The sequence below is a fragment of the Mauremys reevesii genome, linkage group 1, assembly GCF_016161935.1.
Source record: "Mauremys reevesii isolate NIE-2019 linkage group 1, ASM1616193v1, whole genome shotgun sequence".
Lineage (NCBI taxonomy): Eukaryota > Metazoa > Chordata > Testudines > Geoemydidae > Mauremys > Mauremys reevesii.
The window spans coordinates 38,251,133-38,271,699 of NC_052623.1; the positions used below are offsets into that span (position 1 = coordinate 38,251,133).

Consider the following 20,567-nt stretch of genomic DNA (forward strand, 5'->3'; position numbering starts at 1 on the left):
AAGATACCATTCATTTTTAGTTCTATGAATCAGTTCCTCTTTACCTGTCAAGATGAAATCTAATATAGAATTCTGAGGTTGGATGCAACACTTTTTGAGTTAGGAAATTATCATCTTTTGCAAGTAAATACATCATCTGGCAAGCAAATACAAAATCTCTATATATGATACATATTTATTTACATATACACATATTCATGCTAAGTATTGCATTTCTGTTATTTACAGAACTGCAGATTATACAATAGCTATAGTTTGACTAGTGGACATACACTGAAACCTGCAGAATCCTGACTACATGTTTCAGAAATTAACTAATGAAAAGTAATCCCTGGTGTATTTACAGTATTGTTTACTTCTTTTATGCATGATCCAGGACTTCATGTTCTTAGCATGGAAACCAGAAGTTAGTCTTTAGGACACGAGTAACTTTCTTGGTAATAGGATCAAACTCAAACTGCCGTGATCCACGAAAGAAATAGAAGAACCCTAGGAATAAAAGCAAGTTGAATTACTATATTGCACAAATAAATATTAATCTGTTACAATAAAGGTTGCAAAGGGCTAGAAAAGACTATTTGGGTCACCCACTCTAGCAATTTGCAGAACTGTTCTATCTAAATAATATCCTATCTGACATAGGAAAAAAACAAACTGATCATTAAATTCAACACAGTAACTATACTGTCTTAAGGCCAGACTGTGATATCCTTATTCATGTTGAGCAATACCTTACTTCACAAGAGCTTCCATTGACTTCAGTGGAACTACTTATGGTATAAGGTACAATGCAGTACAAGTAAGGGTATTCCAATCTATCCCTTAGTACTGATCTTTTCATAGCCTTGTGCAAACATTAATTCATTTTCAATACACCTTGGGATGTATTTTTATCCCTCTTGTACAGGTAGGGAAACTGAAGCACAGAAAGATTAAGTGACTTGTCCAAGCCACAGAGGAAGTACTGGAGCCAGGATTAGCATGCAGATGTTTCTGGCTCTTATCACTTCTGAACCATTTAATGCTTCCTTACCTGAGAGTTTCCACATACTTTTATGCTGGAAAACAGCATCAATCTTCCCATTAATTCCTGGAAATTCATCTTTTATCAGCTTTGGCTTCTTGTCTATGGACTGTCTTCTTTCATCATAACTGAGGAAAGTTAAAAACAATATGAAGACAATTCAAAATAAGGCAAATGCCACGTAAGCCAATCCCACTCTTTACAGAGAGCCCATTAGCAGTGAAATAAGTGTAATCCACACACCTTCTGGGTGTGGTGTTCTGGACTCTCTAGTATAATTAGGAATTATTGTTTGCTTTAAAATGCGCAGTAAAGCTTTAGATGTCTTTTTTCTCTATGTCAGTAAAATAATTTAAGCAAAACTTTATGTATTTTTAAAAGAACTGTTTCACCTGCCTTTAAAGAATATTATTTTTCCACAGGCAATGGTGACAGTGTAAGAGACTGGCTAGCCAGTGTGCTACTAAAGCATCATAAGGCAAATTAAGGGTACAGTTATTGGTGATGTGGGTTTTGTTTGCTTAGTGGTCCCTATTACCTCATACTCAAGAATGTTGAACATGAAATCTTACCTCCAATACTTGTTAGACACAAAGTAGTATGTTTTTCTTTTAATTGCATTATAAAGAGCTGCATCAATTTTCTTCACACCCTTTGGGAAGCCCAAATCATGGATTTTCTTTGGGTATACAGACAGTATAGTATCTCCTTTGACAACCCAGAATTCATTTCCTATCAAGAAAAGTTGTTGAAAGCATTTGCCAGGAACGTCTGTTGAGAATTATATTCCGGTGGCTACAGTAAACAATGGTTCATCGCCTTCTGTTGTGTTTTAAACACACCTGGCAAAATCCATCCCTCATGTAACTCTTCTGAATGCTAAGGATGAATTTGGGCTACTATTTTTAATTTAGACAAATAGTTCTACAGAAAAAAGTGCCATTTCACATTTCCTTGGATAGAGCTTGATTTGTTAGGGAAATTTAGCTTTGTTAACACTAATCAAATAAGTGACATGCATTTTGATGCCGAGTGTGGTTTTTGTTAGCAATTTAATTGCAAAACAATACCAGTAAATTGGATTAGATCAGAGTTCATGAAATCCCATTAAAAGAGTACAAGTTTCAATTTCCTTAACCACACCTCTACCCCGATATAAAACGACCCGATATAACACAAATTCGGATATAACGTGGTAAAGCAGCGCTCCCGGCAGATCAAAGCAAGTTCGATATAACGGGGTTTCACCTATAACACGGTAAGTTTATTTAGCTCCTGAGGACACCATTATATCGGGGTAGAAGTGTATTTTCAAAGGAGGCAAATTCTATTTGTGTCACATGTAAGAAGAACATAGAGAAATTCCGATGCTTACCTTTAAAAAGAAATGTCTCATCTCTGTCCGTAATTTCATAGGCAGCATCCAAGCCAGATGGCAGAGGTGACCTGAATGAAGATATTAAATTAAAGTCAACTTCTCTGCTTGTAGGGTGTTTGCGCCAGAAGTACCTGATCCAAATACAGTACAACTTGCATATTCAATCGTATCTTTATACATAACAATATGTGCCATTCTAACCATAGCAATAAGAGTTTACAACTTCTACAGCCCAGAGAGTATTGTATATTGGCACACATACAAATTCCATTGCTCCCAAACCATGTCTTCTATGCATTTACTTAGATTTTTGACTTTTGAATCACTTAGGGATAAAACCGGCCTTTACCACTGGTGTTAGAGAGGGTTCCCTGGCATGGAACAAATGCAATTCTGCTACACGAAAGGGAAATGGGACTCAGTTCTGCAGCGTACACCACTAAGAAAAGGAGGTGGTAGAGTTCAGTGAGACCAGAGGATTCCTACTTCCCTCAGGTGTCTCCCCAAGATCTACTCCCACATACCCGTGCTAGGCTCTGGACTGAGGATTTTCCCCTGAGACAGTTTATCGCTGGATAAATCTCTGGATTTCAGGGAAAGCAGATTTCACAATACTTATTTGCCTGCTCTCCTAGCATTAGTATATTTTGAATGTCAGAATACAACATTATAAACTCCTTCAGACTGTGAAGTCTTTAGGCAGAAGCAACCTACACCATTGTGCAGCACTGAACAAATGATAAAATATAATGATGGTAATTGGTTTCATTATCCGAAATCATCGTTGCATATAGACTTGGTATTTGGGATGGCAAATTTTCAAAGTTTAGAAGGCTGCAGTTAAAAATGGATAAATGGCTAACTTCAGTGTCCCAAGTAATGGATTCAGAGTCCAAAACTGAGTTCTCCTGAATTCTGAATGTTGGGACCTGTTCTAATTTAGCTATGTCTTTTAAGGCACCCTTTCTAACTCTCTCTGTCTTTGTGCAATATAATCCCATCCTTCTTCCTCTCCCTCCCTTTTCTTAATGCAACCAGATCCGTCTCTTTACCTACCAATACTTACCTCTATCCTTTTCCCAACCCCTTTTCCTACCATACCATATCCCACGTCTCCACTAGGACCAACTTTTATCCCACTTTCCTCTTTTTGGGTCGTCCGAACCCACAATCTATTCTCTTTAATCCCTTGAGAGCACCTTAGTATTAGTGATTTTCCATGGAGGAATGCTTCAGCTTTGGCACACTTACTGCTAGTCTCTGGTCAGTTTTTTTTAATCAATGGATTGTCCTGGGAATAGTGCAGAATCCCAGTACCCAAGTAAAACTTGCCAGTGTTAGATGTCATGATAGAGTCCAACATATAGAGGTCACAATGAAGAAGTCAGAATTTGTCAACAGTTACCACAATCTTATCTAAATGTGAAAAGTTTTCTCCTATGGTTAGAATGGGAAATAAATGTGGCAAGTGTGTATTGCTGTTATTATTATTATTAGGGTTTATCATTTGCATTGTGGTAGTACCATGGACCCCAGCTATGTATCCTGTTGTGCTAGGTACTGCATAAATAACCAGAACTGAAAGATGGCCCCTGACCCAAAGAGCTTACAGTCTAAGGAAATATCCCTTAATGATCACCTCTGTGCAGGTAAGTAGGAGGTCTGTTGGTACTTGGGAAGAAAGATTGGTAATATTTATCTGAACCTTATTTGAACATAATAAAAGGTATTGGTCTGACTAACATGCTGGACAAAATTTGGAATGTTTCTTATTTTTCCAAACTATTGTGCCATTAAAGGAAGATTGAAGCAAAAGATATGATGTTGCTTTAAGACAGTCAGCTTACTTGTCTTTAAAGAACATTATTCCTCCACAGAAAGTGGTGACAGCATCGAAAGTCAGGTTAGGGCCACAATTGTTTGGTGGCAGAGGTTCTGTTGGCTCCATAGGTTCTATGGAGACAATAGATTCTGTTGGATCTTCAGGGGGGTTAGATGAAGGTCCTAGGGAAAACAGTTTAAAGAAGAAATTAAAACTAGTATTTGATATTATAAAATTCAGATAACTTCAGTGGATCTGTCATTTTTATTCAAGCTATAGTTAATATAACCATTCAACATGGATTTCATTAAAAGTTATTTGAACTTGTTAGAGGCTATAAACATTGAGCATTAATAATGTTTGATTACCATAGAGGTATTGAATGCCATTAATATCATCCTGATGAAGACGGAAAGTCTTGGAATCAGAGTATCTATAAACTGGGTACATCAGTGAATCAGGGTGTCTAGAATGGAAGAGTCCCAGTGAATGGCCAAACTCATGCGCAGCCACGAAAAACAAGTTGGAACCTAAAACCAGCAAACAAAATGTATAAAAGAAAGTTAAGTCTTTTCATGTTCTTACCCATCAGTGTGAAATACAAGCCACCCAATTGCACTCAATACAATAGAGGTTTTTAGTGTTTATAGTAAACTCAGATGTAGTTGAAATACAACTAAGTACAATGAAAATACATTGAAGCACATCAAAACCGCAAAGATGCAGTGCTTGTAGGCCTGATCCAGCATGCAACAACTCCAGCAGAGATCAATGTGGGTGAAGGAGTCCAGATATTGTGATGCCTTTGGAAAACTGGGGTCTGAGGAAGCTAATTATGTGGGATGGTTTTCAAAAGTGCTGAAATCCTAACTTTGTTGGGAGCTGTTGGTTGTTCAACACTTCTGAAAATTAGCCACTCACTCAGGTATCTAACTATGGATTTAGGAGTCATACTTTAGGTACCTCGTTTTGAAAATCCTACCAAGCCCAGGTATGTAATATTAAGCGTTGTTTTACATACCCTGTGAGCCTTTGGTCCAGTCTTCATCCTCATCGAAGTGAGCATCTCCACCAATACCATTGCCAGGTGTGTAGGCATGAGCAACCGTCCCACCAGGACCATCAAAGGGAATTGAAATCGTTGTGAACTAAGAATGGAATAAGGTGCAATAGAACTCTTTGTGAGTTTGCAACAATTCAAATTCCTCTGACATGCAATTTTGACAACCCCATTATTTGTTAATTTTTACTGAAAAACAGAAATTTTTGACTTTCTAGTAGATCTGCAGACACTAAACAATTGGAAGTGAAACAAAAATCTGTCCCAATGGAAGAGAGATCATGGAGCAGTGGGTATTGAGTAAGGATTGGAGATGGGCATGAATGCAGGTACAATGGCTTGGTGGGAGGAGAAATAAAAAGGAAAGGAAGGTAAATAAAAATAATGGCGAGCTATTGTACAGCTTGTATTTATACAGTTGACCCACAAGACAAGTATGTGAGAAACCAAAATGATGACATATCAGAGGGGTAGCGGTGTTAGTCTGGATCTGTAAAAAGCAACAAAGAGTCCTGTGGCACCTTATAGACTAACAGATGTATTGGAGCATAAGCTTTGTGGGTTATGCTCCAATACATCTGTTAGTCTATAAGGTGCCACAGGACTCTTTGTTGCTTTTTACAAAATAATCACATGACCTTTTATTGTTCCCTCCACCATCCTCCACTACTTTCTGTTCTCTTTACCCACTGCATCATGTCTAATTACGATCCTGCTACCTCCTATGCACGTAGAAGAGAGCTTTGGGGGGAGAAATCTCCCTGAGGATCCACCCACATCATCCCAGTAGGGGGTGTAGTTTGCCCTCCTTCACCACAGAAAAGCCGCTGAGGGGGAGCCAGCCCCAAGCACTGAGCTCTGTAGCCCTTATTTAGCAAAGCACTTTAACCTGTGCTTACCTTTAAGCATGTGAGTAGTCCCAGTGACTTACATGGAACTACAGTCATGAGTAAAACTATGAGTGAGACCCACAAGCCCTGATTCTGTGCAGATGTCTGCCCAGGCTGAACATTATACACTATGCACAGTCCCGTTGAACTACACACAGTGTGTAAAGTTATGTACAGATATAAATCTTTGCAGTATCAGCGCCTTAGATTATAAACTCTTTGGGGTGGGGACTGTGTGATTGTATAATGCCTAGCACAATGGGATCCCCATCCTAATACAAATGATAATAATGAATAATAATTTCAGGAAAAATCATTCACAGACCTCTGGATGGTAATATTTACAATGATTATATATAGGTAGATAAATAGATAGATTATTTACCTCTGGCTGCAAAGGAGCTCAATATATCTGCATCACCTCTGTCAACCCGGGTAAATGTCAATAGGATCATAGAATCATAGAATTCAAGATCAGAAGGGACCATTATGATCATCTAGTCTGACCTCCTGCAAGATGCAGGCCACATAAGCCGATCCACCCACTCCTTTAGCTAGCGACCCCTGCCCCATGCTTCGGAGGAAGGCGAAAAACCTCCAGGGCCACTGCCAATCTTCCCTGGAGGAAAATTCCTTCCCGACCCCAAATATGGCGGTCAGCTGAACCCCGAGCATGCGGGCAAGACTCTCCAGCCATACCCTCTGGAAAAAGGTTATATCATATCATTGACCCATTGTACAATTTACCAGTGTGGCACTTAATTGACCTATTGACTAAGCCCGTTATCCTATCGTACCATCTCCTCCATAAACTTATCTAGCTTAATCTTAAAGTCATGGAGGTCCTTTGCCCCCACTGTTTCCCTCGGTAGGCTGTTCCAGTATTGCACTCCCCTGATGGTTAGAAACCTTCGTCTAATTTCAAGCCTGAATTTCCTGACTGACAACTTATATCCGTTTGTCCTCGTGTCCACATTAGCACTGAGCTGAAATAATTCCTCTCCTTCCCTGGTATTTATCCCTCTGATATATTTAAAGAGTGCAATCATATCTCCTCTTATCCTTCTTTTGGTTAAGGAAAACAAACCGAGCTCCTCAAGTCTCCTTTCATACGACAGACCTTCCATTCCTTGGATCATTCTAGTGGCCCTTCTTTGTACCCGTTCCAGTTTGAATTCATCCTTCTTAAACATGGGAGACCAAAACTGCACACAATACTCCAAATGAGGTCTCACCAACGCCTTATATAATGGGACTAGCACCTCCTTGTCCCTACTAGAAATACCTCGCCTAATGCATCCCAAGACCGCATTAGCTTTTTTAACGGCCACAACCCATTGCCTACTCATAGTCATCCTACGATCAACCAGGACTCCTAGGTCCTTCTCCTCCTCTGTTACTTCCAACTGGTGCGTCCCTAGCTTATAACTAAAATTCTTGTTAGTCATCCCTAAATGCATTACCTTACACTTCTCACTATTGAATTTCATCCTGTTACTAATACTCCAGTTTACCAGGTCATCCAAATCTCCCTGGAGGATATCCCAATCCTTTTCCGAATTGGCAATACCTCCCAACTTGGTGTCATCTGCAAACTTTATCAGCCCACTCCTACTCTTGGTTCCCAGGTCAGCAATAAATAGATTGAATAAAATCGGACCCAAAACCGAACCTTGAGGAACTCCACTGGTAACCCCCCTCCAACCTGACAGTTCCCCCTTCAATACTACCCTCTGCAGTCTCCCCTTTAACCAGCTCCTTATCCACCTCTGGATTTTCATTTCTATCCCCATCTTTTCCAATTTAACCAGTAATTCTTCATGTGGTACCGTATCAAACGCCTTACTGAAATCCAGATATATTAGATCCACCGCATTTCCCTTGTCTAAAAATTCTGTTACTTTCTCAAAGAAGGAGATCAGGTGGGTTTGGCATGATCTACCTTTCGTAAATCCATGCTGTAATTTATCCCAGTTGCCATCAGCCTCAAGGTCCGTAACCACTCTCTCTTTTAAGATTTTTTCCATGACTTTGCATACTACAGATGTTAAACTAACAGGCCTGTAGTTACCCGGGTCACTTTTTTTCCCCTTCTTGAATATAGGAACTACATTAGCTAATCTCCAGTCAAACGGTACAATCCCCGAATTTAGAGATTTATTAAAAATTATCGCTAACGGGCTAGCAATATCACTCGCCAATTCCCTTAATATTCTAGGATGAAGATTATCCGGGCCCCCCGATTTACTTCCGTTAAGCTGTTCAAGTTTGGCTTCTACCTCAGATACCGTAATGTCTACCCCCATATCTTCATTCCCATCGGTCCCTCTATCACTATTCCCTAGCCCTTCATTAGCCTCATTAAAGACCGAGGCAAAATATTCATTCAGATATTGTGCCATTCCAAGATTATCCTAATCTCCACTCCGTTTAAAGTTTTAAGCGGTCCCACTTCTTCCTTTTGGTTTTCTTCCTATTGAGATGGCTAAAAAACCGTGTGCTATTGGTTTTAATCCCCTTCGCTAGGTCCATCTCCACCCGTCGCTTTGCCTTTCTCACTGCTTCCCTACACCCTCTGACCTCAATAAGGTAGGTTTCTTTGCTGATCCCTCCCATTTTCCACTCCTGGTATGCTTTCTGTTTTTTCTTAATGACCCGTCTAAGACGCTTGCTCATCCAGCTCGGTCTAAAACTGCTACCTACGAGCCGTTTTCCCCTTCTCGGGATACATGCCTCTGACAACTCCTGCAACTTCAACCTGAAGTAACCCCAGGCATCATCTGCCTTTAGATCCCTAAATATGTTAGTCCAGTCCACTTCCCTAACTAGTCGCCTTAATTTAGTAAAGTTAGCCCTTTTGAAATCGTAAACCCTAGTCTCAGATGCAGTATTGATTATCCTCCCATTTATTTTGAAACGAATTAGCTCATGATCACTCGAGCCAAGGTTGTCCCCTACAACAATTTCCTCAACAAGGTCCTCGTTATTCACCAAAATCAAATCTAAAATGGCATCCCCCCTCGTCGGTTCAGCAACCACTTGATGAAGGAATTCATTAGCTATCACGTCTAGGAAAAGCTGAGCCCTATTATTATTACTTGCATTTGTTTCCCAATCTATATCCGGGAAGTTAAAGTCCCCCATGATCAAGCAGTTCCTATTAGTATTTACCTCCTTAAAAACATTAAAGAGCTCTCTATCCGTCTCCAAGCTAGATCCCGGCGGTCTATAGCACACCCCAATCACTATCCCGGGTGAGGCTCTGGTAGTTTTCTTCCCCAATGTGACCATTGCCCAGACAGACTCCGTATTATCCATTGCATTGCTAGTTATTTCATTACATTTCACCTCATTATTGATATACAATGCTACTCCCCGACCTTTACCTTTGCCTCGGTCTTTCCTAAACAGCACATACCCTTCCATACCTGTACTCCAGTCATGGCTACCGTTCCACCATGTTTTGGTTATTCCTACGATATCCGGTTTCAATTCTCGGACCAGGAGCTCCAGTTCCTCCATTTTGTTACCTAAGCTTCTTGCATTGGTGAACAAACATCCTAATCTTTCCTGTTGGGCTCCTCTCCCTCTTTTCACCCAACTCGGTAGGGGCACAGTACTTCCAGTATGACTTGTAGATCTAGTATCTGTCCCCCCGCTCTTCCTTACACCTAACTGTCCCCCTCTGGCTATATCTGTTGTTATCCTATTGTTCTCACTCCCAATGTATAAATTTGGCGTGGAGAGCACCAGGAGCTCTCCCAACCGTCTCCCCCCAGTGTCTAGTTTAAAGCTCTTTTAATCAGATGGGCCAGCCTCCCACCTAGAATTCTACTTCCTTCCGTACTCAGGTGGAGCCCATCCCTTGAGAACAGTTGTCTGTCCCCAAAAGCCTCCCAGTGCCCATACATCCCAAAGCCCTCCTTGTAACACCACTCCCTCAGCCAACTATTAATCGTCACGATCCTGTCACCCCTTTGGCGCCCTTCCCTAGGGACAGGTAGGATCCCACTGAAGATCACCTGAGCCTCAATTTCCTTGAGCGTCTTACCCAACCTGGCATAGTCTCCCTTGATCCTTTCTAGCGAGAATCTAGCAGTGTCATTCGTTCCCACATGAAGGATGACCAAAGGGTTCTTACCTGCTCCTCTTAGGATCCTTTTCAACCTCAGGTCCACATCCTGTATTTTTGCGCCCGGTAGACAGCACACCCTTCTGTTCTCCGGATCAGCCCTGGTCACAGGCCTGTCCAACCTTCTCAGTATGGAATCCCCAATCACGTAGACCTGCCTTCGCCTGGGGACAGTGCGGTCCTCTAACCTATCCCCCGTTCCCCCTGGTTGCAAGTTCCTTCCATTCCTATCATCCCTTGTGGTTCCCCTTAAGCCATCCTGTATCCTCCCTGGGCCCAAACTTGGTGCTACCTCCATAGACTCCTCCCCTTTTTCTATGGGACTGGCCGCTCGTCTCTTTTTCCTTGGCCTCCCACCATAAGCTACCATCTGCTTTACCCTTTCCTCATTCTCCAAACCTTCAAACCTGTTTCTTAGCTCAATTTCCCCCTCACTGGATCTCCTTTTCCTTGGCCTGCTTCTCACAGTCACATGCTTCCACCGCCCATCTTCCTCATCTGGTGGTCCCCCCTCATTGGCCTCAGCCCCTGCTCCCCCCTGTGCCCCTGGGCGTTCCCCTTTGGTTACTGCTTGCCATTGCTCCATCAGCTGCTCGAACCCCCTTCTATTCTCTATCAGGGTCTCTACCTGCAACTCTAGGCCCTGGATCTTTTCCTCCAGCAGCTCTATTAGGAGACACTTCATGCATATATAGTACTGTTCTGGGTCCCCTGCGAGGACCAGGTACATACCGCAGCTGCTGCATGCTCTCATCCTCGGTGTATCCTCTGCTGCTTGGCTCATGGCTGCTGCTGTCTCGGCCTTGCTCGGTGTTCTTACCTGGGGGGTGCAGGGGGCACGGGGCCTCCCCTTCAAACTCCCTCTCAAACTCCCCTGTTCGCTGCCTCCTGTGCCGCTGCTCGCAGCTGTGCCGCTGCCTGGCTGGGCGGCCGCTTTTATAGGCCCCTCCTAGCCTGGCTCCACCCCCTACTCAGGGCTCAGCCAATCCGGCTCGGCTGCCCCTTCAGCAGTCTGCCCCTCTGGGCCTCTGCTCCTCCAATGGGAACTCCCTCTCAAACTCCCCTGTTAGCAGCCCTGTTCGCTGCCTCTTGTGCCGCTGCTCGCAGCAGTGCCGCTGCCTGGCTGGGCGGCCGCTTTTATAGGCCCCTCCTAGCCTGGCTCCACCCCCTACTCAGGTCTCAGCCAATCCGGCTCGGCTGCCCCTTCAGCAGTCTGCCCCTCCGGGCCTCTGCTCCTCCAATGGGAACTCCCTCTCAAACTCCCCTGTTAGCAGCCCTGTTCGCTGCCTCCTGTGCCGCTGCCTGGCTGGGCGGCCGCTTTTATAGGCCCCTCCTAGCCTGGCTCCACCCCCTACTCAGGGCTCAGCCAATCCGGCTCGGCTGCTCCTTCACCAGTCTGCCCCTCCGGGCCTCTGCTCCTCCAATGGGAACTCCCTCTCAAACTCCCCTGTTAGAAGCCCTGTTCGCTGCCTCCTGTGCCGCTGGTCGCAGCTGTGCCGCTGCCTGGCTGGGCGGCCGCTTTTAGAGGCTCCTCCTAGCCTGGCTCCACCCCCTACTCAGGGCTCAGCCAATCCGGTTCGGCTGCCCCTTCACCAGTCTGCCCCTCCGGGCCTCTGCTCCTCCAATGGGAACTCCCTCTCAAACTCCCCTGTTAGCAGCCCTGTTCGCTGCCTCCTGTGCCGCTGCTCGCAGCTGTGCCGCTGCCTGGCTGGGCGGCCGCTTTTATAGGCCCCTCCTAGCCTGGCTCCACCCCCTACTCAGGGCTCAGCCAATCCGGCTCGGCTGCCCCTTCAGCAGTCTGCCCCTCTGGGCCTCTGCTCCTCCAATGGGAACTCCCTCTCAAACTCCCCTGTTAGCACCCCTGTTCGCTGCCTCTTGTGCCGCTGCTCGCAGCAGTGCCGCTGCCTGGTTGGGCGGCCGCTTTTATAGGCCCCTCCTAGCCTGGCTCCACCCCCTACTCAGGGCTCAGCCAATCCGGCTCGGCTGCCCCTTCAGCAGTCTGCCCCTCCGGGCCTCTGCTCCTCCAATGGGAACTCCCTCTCAAACTCCCCTGTTAGCAGCCCTGTTCGCTGCCTCCTGTGCCGCTGCTCGCAGCTGTGCCGCTGCCTGGCTGGGCGGCCGCTTTTATAGGCCCCTCCTAGCCTGGCTCCACCCCCCACTCAGGGCTCAGCCAATCCGGCTCGGCTGCTCCTTCACCAGTCTGCCCCTCCGGGCCTCTGCTCCTCCAATGGGAACTCCCTCTCAAACTCCCCTGTTAGCAGCCCTGTTCGCTGCCTCCTGTGCCGCTGCTCGCAGCTGTGCCGCTGCCTGGCTGGGCGGCCGCTTTTATAGGCCCCTCCTAGCCTGGCTCCACCCCCTACTCAGGGCTCAGCCAATCCGGCTCGGCTGCCCCTTCAGCAGTCTGCCCCTCCGGGCGGCTGATTCTATGATTCTATGACAGCGCTGAATTATTCTTCAGAAATATTGCCTCACTTTGAGCATTGCACATTCATTAAAACAGCACCCAAGACAAACACTTTCCAAGTTTTTGAAACCAAGCGCCCCCTTCAGGAAAATGAAACAAGTCCTATCCACCCTTCCACCCCACCATTTTAGAAGGGGAGCCTTGGGGAACCTTACACGGACAGTGTGTCACACTCCTCCAGGAGGGCATACGTCTATTCTTTGGGAAATACTGAACCAGACTATTCACCCCATCAGCATGTATAGGGTCAGATCCTCAGCTGATGTAAATCAGTATAGCTCCATTAACTTCAATTAACTCCAGCTCGGGATCTGGTCCTTTGTGTCTGCAATCATTACCTGAACAAGCTTCGTATCTTCTTCCGCTTTCCTTTTTGGATCTATAGGAAAAGCACAAGATGCGGCACATAGTAACAGCAGAAACAGAAGGTTCTTCATTCTTTTGCTTCTATGTCTTGTCTTGATGAAGATCTCAATCTCCGCCCGCTACATACAAGTCTATCACATATCCCTGTTTATATAGTATTTGTGTGCTTCATAAAGTCACGTGTAGCCTGACTCACAGTTTAGAACAGCCTCCAGTTACCAACAGAAGATATGCAAACACTGGTTTAGGCATGAAAAGCTTGACAGATTTCATGTGAACTGCCTCCCATCCCACTCCTCTCCTTTGCAAATTTTGCAGTCGGACAATATGATTAATGCTCAGGAAATAGGTTGATATTCCTTTCCTTTATAAACTCACTGTTTCTTCAGGTAAGAAAAATGTTATTTTAGCTACTTAAAAAATCCAGCCTTGAACCTCAGAACATTTATGAATGTCCTTAACTTTAAGCATCTGGACAATTTGAAACCTCTCAGGTGCTCAAAGGAAAGCACAGATATAAGTCTTTGCAGAATTGTGGCCTCTAATAAGAAACAAAATGAAACCTGGGCAGGTTCCAGTTTTTTTGTAGACAACTGAAACAAGTGTCTTCTACGGTCACATGTATTTTGGGAGAAATCTCATTGTTAATATAGTGCCATAATCTGCTCACTTTACCCATTGGAATAGTCCTTGTGCTGTAAGACACTGAAAAAGCAGTGCTGACTATTTGCATCACATCCAGGCATGGGCACCAACTTATATGGGCTCGTGGAGCTAAAGCCCCAGGAATATTCAAAATCAGGGGCTCTGCTCCACCAATATTTGGAGCTAGGTTTCGCCCCTTTAAATCCCAGCCGCCGCCGGGAATCAGAGGGCTCTGGGCTGCCCGCTGCTGCGGAGAGCCCAGAGCCTTTTAAATCCCAGCCACGGCTCGGAATCAGAGGGCTCTGGGCTGCCCGCTGCGGCAGGGAGCCCAGAGCCCTTTAAATCCCAGCCGTGGCTGGGAATCAGAGGGCTCTGGGCTGCCCGCTGCGGCAGGGAGCCCAGAGCCCTTTAAATCCCAGCCGCGGCCGGGAATCAGAGGGCTCTGGGCTGCTGGTAGCAGCGGGGAGCCCAGAGCCCTTTAAATCTCAGCCGTGGCTGGGAATCAGAGGACTCTGGGCTGCCCGCTGCTGCGGAGAGCCCAGAGCCTTTTAAATCCCAGCCACGGCAGGGAATCAGAGGGCTCTGGGCTGCCCGCTGTGGCAGGGAGCCCAGAGCCCTTTAAATCCCAGCCGCGGCTCGGAATCAGAGGGCTCTGGGCTGCCCGCTGCGGCAGGGAGCCCAGAGCCCTTTAAATCCCAGCCGCGGCTGGGAATCAGAGGGCTCTGGGCTGCCCGCTGCGGCAGGGAGCCCAGAGCCCTTTAAATCCCAGCCGTGGCCAGGAATCAGAGGGCTCTGGGCTGCCGGCAGCAGCGGGGAGCCCAGAGCCCTTTAAATCTCAGCCGCGGCTGGGAATCAGAGGGCTCTGGGCTGCCCGCTGCGGCAGGGAGCCCAGAGCCCTTTAAATCCCAGCCGCGGCTGGGAATCAGAGGGCTCTGGGCTGCCCGCTGCTGCGGGGAGCCCAGAGCCTTTTAAATCCCAGCCGCGGCCGGGAATCAGAGGGCTCTGGGCTGCCCGCTGCGGTGGGGAGCCCAGAGCCTTTTAAATCCCAGCCGCAGCTGGGAATCAGAGGGCTCTGGGCTGCCTGCAACCGCGGGGAGCCCAGAGCCCTTTAAATCCCAGCCGCGGCTGGGAATCAGAGGGCTCTGGGCTGCCTGCAACCGCGGGGAGCCCAGAGCCCTTTAAATCTCAGCCGCAGCTGGGATTTAAAGGGCTCAGGGCTCCCCGCGGCTGCCAGCAGCTCAGAGCCCTTTGAATCCCAGCCCCTGGCTGCTGATTGCCCCCTCCCCGGACCCCCACCTCCTATCTAAGCACCACTGGTCCTTGTCCCCCGTTACCCACTCCCGAGACAACTGCCCCTAACTGCCCCTTGGGACCCCAGCCCCTATCTAAGCCTCCCTTCTCCTTGTCCCCAACTGCCCCCCCCTGAGACCCCACCCAACTTCCTGCCAGGACCCCGCCCCCTACCTGTCCCCTGATAAACCCCCTGGACTCCCATGCCTATCCAATTGCTGCCTGTCCCCTGACTGCCCCTCCGAACCTCTGCCCCATCCAACCCCCCCGCTCCTTGTCCCTTGACTGGGCCCTGGAACCCCCTACCCCTTCTCCAACCTTGTAATCTTGTGGCACTGACGCGTTGTAGCTTCATTTTATATCGCTTACAGGGCGGGAGTGGGGGGGGCACCACCATTTTGGGCCCCACCAAAAATTATACAAACCTGCCGCCTATGCATCCAGGTTATCTTTAATAAGGTTCTTAGCCCTATTGGAACCACCCATGTCTCTCTCTGCCCATTGCTCTTGCCTGTACTACCAAGCAACAAACCCATGCAGCAATTACAACTTGATTCTCAGGCCTGGTTGAGGTAAACTGAATGCAGGAATTGGGGATCGGGTAAAGGACTGTTGCACTACCACCTTAATTCTGGAGACAGCAAAGGAACAGAACAATTAAAGCTAGAACAGTCCTTAGGAGTTGCTCTATCTTACACTGTGCTGAACATGGTATAGAATAGCAGGAGTGAACTGTGCTCTGACTATATCTCCTCCTTCAACATGTCCCCCCATAATCTACCACCACACCCCTGGTGCTCCCTTACACTGGGGGCTGTTAGCAGGGTGATATGGGAATGTCCTGCTGGCTCTATCCTACCAGAATCTCCCTTATGCCAGCGGTGATTCCCAAATGCCCGGTTCGGCCTGCTTTGTGGCCCTGGTATACCAGCAAAGCCAGAGTACTGAGCCACCACAGAGCCCAGAATCCGGGCCTAGTTCTTATGCTTTGGATAATATGTTCCCCGCTATTGTCATGAAGCTTTCTCTCTGCTTCATATGGTGCATGCACCAATCAGTATCAGCATCCTGGATATTGGGGTATTAGAAAGTCCTCTAAAATTCATAAGCTCAAATTCTTCACTGATGGTTTAACACCACCATCTCCACCTCAGGGTGGAGAATTCTTTTGTTTCATTCTCCACCACAAGGGGAACAGGATGCAACAGGAAGTAGGCAGAGGGGCCTCCATCCAAAATATAGTGAGAGATGGCAATAGAAGAGATTTCTGAAAGGACAGGTACATACATTACAGAGACCTTTGCTGAATTATTTCCCTCTGGGACACATCAGTGGAAACCAGCAGAAAGGAGCCCCAGGACATAGATGTCATGATGAAGTCTCGAGTATCTGCTTTCTCCCCCTGGATGGTTGGTTGGTCTTGTTGAAACAGGACACAGGATGGAGATTCAGGAGGAAACAGACACTTAGTCATAGGGCCTAAATTTTCCACACGCATCATTGTTTGCATTAGAGTGCCCATCCACAGGGGTACTGGGAAGGTTTTAGTGAGGTTGTTGTGGTTCTTTGATTGCCAGGACTCAGCAACATTGTCAAGTGTGCCCCATTGCTAACTTTTGTCCTCTTATTTTGTTCCCTCTTTTTCCCCCACTTCTTGGTGCTGTCCATCACCCACTAAAATCATTCACTTTTCTTAGTTTCTATATCATCCTATATAGAAACTTTCATAGCCACAGAGATGGTTTTTGAGGCCCTACCCATGAAGCGATCAAACCTAGAAGTGATCTCCATAATGAGAATCTCTTCTTCTTCCACAGAGATTTGACTTGCTGATTGCTACCCTCTCCGTTCTCAAAGCCTCTCTCTCAGGAATGTCTCATACCATTGTCTGGCCCTTGCTATGCCAGAGTCGATACCCCCACCAGCAGCATTCCCTTGGCCAGAGCCCCTAGTAATAGCACCCGAAGAAGATGACATCTTCCCGTGGGCACAATGCTGAGTAGGAGTCTCAAAATTTGGCCCTTTTCAACTGTGTTCATGCATGCAAGTTGCCAGTCAGCATATGTAAATGCTACTTTAAATTGTACAAATACAAACCTGAAAGGAAGAAGATAAGAGTGGGGGTCCCCACATGACTTGCCCGTGAGGTAATGAATACGGTTTGTTCTGAAAATGCTTCACACACCCAGCCATGTTCTGGCCACAGTGTACTCTGGCAGCAGTGTGGGAGCCATAGGCTAAAGTACAAGAGTGAAGACCCACACACAAGGAGTGTTTGATCTGTAAAACTACAGCTCTGGCTATGCCACTGATGAGTGGCGTCTAACCGAGAGATGTTTACATCTCCCACCTGGCTGCCTGGTTTACTGCCAAACCCTGAGGCTACTGTGTTTAAATATGGAGCCATATGTATGCATTTTGTTGCTGAGGATGCCAGCCACAGAGGGAGAGGCATGTACCCCTCTTCTGACAGCTGCATAATGACAGCTCATAGGAATGAGATAGTCTTTGTTTAATGGCAGGGCTTGCTGTCTTGCTTGTGCCTTCTGTGTGGCTCCCGGTGGATCTCCCTTCCTTTCCAGCCTAGGGTGTGTGTTCCTCCCAGAAGCCTAATCTGCCATAATTTCCTCTATGACAATAAGGATGTTGGATCCACTAACATCCCTTCATGCAGGAATCACTTCCAGGTCAATCTTCATGCATGTGTGTCTATCTAGATAGGGGACTAAACCCTGCCTGGCCAGGCAATGATGGAGGTGAATTTCTAAATCCTCTGAAAATTCATCTGCCATTCAGGCCACGTGAGAGCATTCTTTTTTCCAGCAAGGATGTCCACATCACAACTCCTCTGGAAATTGCCTGCTAGGAGCATTATAACTTTTGTTTCTCTTTCCTATGAAGCAACTCAGACTGGCCACTGCTGCATACTGGACTAGACTGAACAATGATCTGATTGTTTATGGAAAATCTGGACTATGTATATGCATTTGTTATAGTAATAAGCAATGAGATACATTCATAGAATCATGGTTGGAAGAGACCTAAGGAGGTCATCTAGTCCAATCTCCTGCTCAAAGCAGGACCAACACCAACTAAATGATCCTAGCCAAGGCTTTGTCAAGCTGGGTCTTAAAAACCTCTAAGGATGGAGATTCCACCACCTCCTTGGGTAACCCATTCCAGTGCTTCACTACCCTCCTAGTGAAATAGGGTTTCCTAATATCCAACCTAAACCTCCCCCACTGCAACCCATTGCTTCTGTTTCTGTCATCTGCCACCACTGAGAACAGCCTAGCTCCATCCTCTTTGGAACCCCCCTTTAGCTAGTTGAAGGCTGCTATCAAATCCCCCCTCACTCTTCTCTTCTGCAGACTAAATAACCCCAATTCCCTCAGCCTCTCCTCATAAGTCATGTGCCCCAGCCCCCTAATCATTTGTGTTCCCCTCTGCTGGACTCTCTCCAATTGTCCACATCCCTTCTATAGTGAGGAGACCAAAACTGGATGCAATACTCCAGGTTTGGCCTCACCAGTGCTGAATAGAGTGGAATAATCACTTCCCTCAATCTGCTGGCAATGCTCCTACTAATGCAGCCCAAGATGCTGTTGGACTCCTTGGCAATGAGGGTACACTGCTGACTCATATCCAGCTTCTCATCCACTGTAATCCCCAGATCCTTTTCTGAAGAACTGCTGCTTAGCCAGTTGTCCCCAGCCTGTAGCGGTACATGGGATTCTTCCTTCATAAGTGCAGGACTCTGCACTTGTCCTTGTTGAATCTCATCTGATTTCTTTTGGCCCAATGCTCCAATTTGTCTAGGTCACTCTGGACCCTATCCCTACCCTCCAGCATATAGAATATTGGGTTGGAAAGGACCTCAGAAGATCAACTAGTCCAACCCCCTGGTCAGGACCTATCCCCAGACAGATGTTTGCCCTGCTCCCCTAAATGACAGCCTCAAGGATTGAACTCACAACTCTGTGTTTAACAAGCCAATGCTCAAACAACTGAGCTATCCCTCCCCCGATCTAGCTCTCCCCGCAGTTTAATGTCATCTGAGAGTTTGCTGAGGGTGTAAGTAATCCCATCATCCAGATCATTGATAAAAATGTTGAACAAAACTGGCCCCAGGATACGACCCCTGGGGCACTCCGCTTGATACCGGCTGCCAACTAGACATCAAGCCATTGATCACTACACATTGAGCCCGACAATCTACCCAGCTTTCTATCCACTTTATAGTCCATTCAACCAATCCGTACTTTTTTTACTTGCTGGCAAGAATACTGTGGGAGACCGTATCAAAAGCTTTGCTAAAGTTAAGGTATATCACATCCACCGCTTTCCCCATATCCACAGAGCCAGTTCTCTCATCATAGAAGGCAATCAGGTTGGTCAGACATGACTTGCCCTTGGTGAATCCATGTTGAATGTTCCTGATCACCTTCCTCTCCTCCAAGTCTTCAAAATGGATTCCTTGAGAACCTGCTCCATTATTTTGCAGGGACTGAAGTGAGGCTGACTGGTCTGTAGTTCCCAGGGTTCTCTTTTTTCCCTCTTTTAAATATGGGCACAATATTTGCCTTTTTCCAATCATACAGGACCTCCCCCAACTGCCACGAATTTCCAAAGATAATGGCCAATGGCTCTGCAATCACATCAACCAACTCCCTCAGCACCCTCGGATGCATTAGATCTGGACCCCTGGACTTGTGCACGTCCAGCTTTTCTAAGTAGTCCTTAACCTGTTCTTTCACCACTGAGGGCTGCTCACCTCCTCCCCATACTGTGTTGCCCAGTGCAGCAGTCTGGGAGCTGACCTTGTCTGTGAAAACCGAGGCAAAAAAAGCTTTGAGTACTTCAGCTTTTTCCACATCATCTGTCACTATGTTGCCTCCCCCATTCACTAAGGGTCCCACACTTTCCCTGACCATCTTCTTGTTGCTAACATACCTGTAGAAACCCTTCTTGTTACCCTTTACATCCTTTGCTAGCTGCAATTCCAATTGGGCCTTGCCCTTCCTGATTACACCCCTGCATGCTCTAGCAATATTTTTATACTGTTGAAATTTCCACTTCTTGTAAGCTTCCTTTTTGAGTTTAAGCTCACTTGAAGATTTCACTGTTAAGCCAAGCTGGTTGCCTGCCATATTTGCTGTTCTTTCTGCACTTTGGGATGGTTTGTTCCTGCACCCACAATAAGGCTTCTTTAAAATACAGCCAGCTCTCCTGGACTCCTTGCCCCCTCATATTATCTTTCCAGAGGATTCTGCCCATCAGTTCCCTAAGGGAGTCAAAGTCTGATTTTTCTGAAGTCCAGGGTCCATATTTTGCTACTCTCCTTTCTTCCTTTTGTCAGGATCCTGAACTCTACCATCTCATGGTCACTGATGCCTAGGTTGCCACCCACTTCTACTTCCCCTACCAATTCTTCCCTCTTTGTAAGCAGTAGGTCAAGAGGAGCATGGCCCCTAGTCAGTTGCTCCAGCATTTGTA

At 46.4% G+C, this 20,567-nt stretch overlaps 1 pseudogene; it reads right to left on the bottom strand.

Annotated features, from left to right (window-relative positions):
- Positions 1–388: 388 nt before the first annotated feature.
- Positions 389–6,641, bottom strand: LOC120375475 (annotated as a pseudogene).
- Positions 6,642–20,567: the final 13,926 nt, after the last annotated feature.